The sequence below is a fragment of the Trachymyrmex septentrionalis genome, unplaced genomic scaffold (genome assembly GCF_001594115.1).
Source record: "Trachymyrmex septentrionalis isolate Tsep2-gDNA-1 unplaced genomic scaffold, Tsep1.0 scaffold63, whole genome shotgun sequence".
Classification (NCBI taxonomy): Eukaryota; Metazoa; Arthropoda; class Insecta; order Hymenoptera; family Formicidae; genus Trachymyrmex; species Trachymyrmex septentrionalis.
The window spans coordinates 496,010-499,017 of record NW_017305811.1 but is presented as its reverse complement, the minus strand read 5'-3'; the positions used below and the strand labels follow the sequence as shown (position 1 = coordinate 499,017).

General features: G+C 42.6%; 1 protein-coding gene across 1 annotated transcript in view; it reads left to right on the top strand.

The window, feature by feature from the left end:
• Positions 1–3,008, top strand: part of LOC108753028 (rab11 family-interacting protein 4A) — a 26,904-nt gene that overhangs the window by 19,153 nt on the left and 4,743 nt on the right. The gene's annotated exons all lie outside the window — the stretch shown is intronic.

Here is a 3,008-nt window from a genome sequence, read left to right as displayed (position 1 = left end):
ATATATATATATATATATAAGACTTACTACTCTAATCGTGTACTGTATGCCATAATCTGTAAGAATTGACTAATTACAGTCGAGCATTCCCTTCTTATAATTAAATGTGAGGAGAATACTCAGCTGTTAGTTAATTCTTACAAATTATATGGTTACGGTCAATATAAATAATCCCTTAACGTATCATTTCTCGCTTGTGACGTCACGAGTTCTGGTAGCAAGCCGACGTGAAAATGACGACAAAATGACGTAGCTTGCTACCTGGGGATTCAACATGGCCACGGCAACTGCGCAGTTCGTTGATTATATTGTATCACTGCATTGAGATATTTTATATAAAGCAGCTTTTAATATGCACTAATCCAATGTAATGCGAGTGATCGAATTCACCATAAGAAAAATGTTCTCCACTTAAAAAAGAAGATTGCGCTGCCTATAATAAATGCCTAATAAATTTAAAACTCGGCGTAACTTCTATGACGTTGTTGACCGTGTTCCGATATACACCTACTACCAATACACTGAAAATTTACAATATGTACACGTAATGTGTGTGTATACGTGTGTATATTATAGATTTTCACTTTTCAGTACTGGCAGTGTGTATCAGAGAACACGATTTGTATCTACGGAAGAGTGAACCGTTTGACGATTATCGACGTTACGAATGAATATTTTCGCGCCTCCGCGACGTCGGAATAATTATAATGGGAATCATATCGATTCTCGTCCCGATAGAGACGTCGACAATACTTTTTTTACGAGTGTCACGAGCATAGACAAGAAACACGGCGTCGGAGACTAGGGTGCGTTCGGCGTAACGCTGCTGCAGAGTTAATCGGCACGTGGTATGAAACGCGCAAATGGTCTCGATGGTGATTACTTTAGACCTGGCTCGAAGTAGGCGATCAGTAGATAGAGGCAGCGAGCAAGCGAGCGAGCGAGCGACAGAGAGAGAGAGAGAGAGAGAGAGAGAGAGAGAATGAATGGGAGAATGAAAGAGACACATGTGAGCGAACAGGGGACTCGGAATATATTCCTGGCACGTAAAGTTGCCTAAGACACGGTAGAAGTGCGTGTGACTTCGCACGGAAGGAAGTCCGGAGTGCATTCCCAATGCATGTTAGTGCGGCACGATCGCACGTCGTGACGACGCGGGCGACGGTGACGGTAACGCCGACGAGGGCGACGACGACGACGACGAAGACGAAGGAGGAGCACGCGCGGGAATGACGAGGTGCGCTCGCAATACAGGCGATGACGTGACGCGATAAACACGAACGACCGGGCCTACAAGAACGCGACGCGTCGCGCCCGCGATGGAGCTGAACTTTTGCGACCGCGACGACCACGTGTCTTTTTCCGGGGAGGGGCCGTCCTCCGGACCTGGTGCTGGCCTCGAGTATGACCTGTGGGAGGGCCAGTTCCAATTCGTAGGACAGCAATCGCCGTCGCCATCGTCGTCGTCGCCGCTACGCAACGATCGACATCTACCTCGTCGCCGTGGGCACCGGCTCGGCGAGCAAGTAAGAGGAGCGTGATAACGTTGACAATCTCTGGCCCCGGCGCGCCCGGCAAGGAAGCACCAAACGATCGCGCCTCGCGATCGTCGAGATTTTGAATTCACCGCGAATTCGAATCTTCTTCGAATCTTCGAACTCGGTTCGACCTACCACGGACGTAGAGCGAGAGCGCGCCCGCTTTATTGCGTATTATAGACTGCCATTGCGTACGTGCGTATGTATCCCGCGAATGTAAACGCGAAGGCTATTCTCATGCGTCCTTGTTACCGGTTACGTTTATCTATTCGGACATTTTTATATTTGCACTTCGCGCATCGATGACATTTCACTCTGCGTCCTCTCGGATATCTCGAAAAGACGTTGCATGGAAAATGACAATAGAGACAAACGAGATTTTTATGCTACATTATGTATATCGTTCGATTATATAAAGCTCATCTTAAAGGGATATCAGTTGATTATCGTTATCGCATGCGATATTTTCTGATGATCTAAGATAGCGAGTATTTCTAATCGTGCATAGCCGTTGTTACATGCCGTTGTTGCAGCATGTAATGCGAAATATAATCGGGATACGAGGCGTGAAGGCGAGGCTATCATATACTTTCTTCGACTTCTGTGACAGGCTGTTCCAATAAAAAGAGACAAGAAGGCTGTAAGTAGTCCGTCGTCTCCATTGATAGCCGCAGCATTGATAATCGCGGCAGCGTGGGCCCTAAAAGGCTCCTAAAGGGAGTATGCGTTTCCTAACTTTCCTTCGATATACTTTCTCCGAATAATTCCGCGCCTACAAACGTACTATTTATTTCGTGGATTCTTAAGCCGGTATAGTCAGATGTCTTATATTCAAGACAAGTCTTAAGAAGTGCGCGAAACAATCAGAGGGCTGTATTAAGAGATATAGCATCTTAAGACAATTGATAGAAGAATGGATTATGAATACCGCCCTTAGTGTGTCAATTAATCGATTCATACGCGATCGATAGCTCTTTATAGTCTTCTCAGTGAATGACATCATTGGATTTTTAATTTTCAGCATATCATTTTTCCATACTTGGCTAATTGAAGTTATTAGTATTCTTTATTGCTTTTTTAAGGGGGAAATTTACTTTAGGAGATCGAAAAAAAAATGATCTTTCGTTTAATTGTTTAAACAGGAAGACTAATGTCTATTGTTTAAAAATGTTTTCACGTTTTAATACAATTATTGTACATTCAATTTTTCGTGTAAAGAAATAAGTATTGTTAAGGAATATATAAACATTTAATTTTGTATATACACACACACACATCCTCGGTATCTTTAATTCTTGAAACAAAAAACGAAAAGATTTAGAATTTTAATGTTATTTTATCCCAAATGAACCTTCAAAATTAAAAATATATATATAAATTAAAATTTTGTGCGACTTTGATTTTGTGCGAAAAAAATGTTACGATTTTCATTAGACAGCGTCCATTTCTTTATGCAAAAAAAAACTGTTA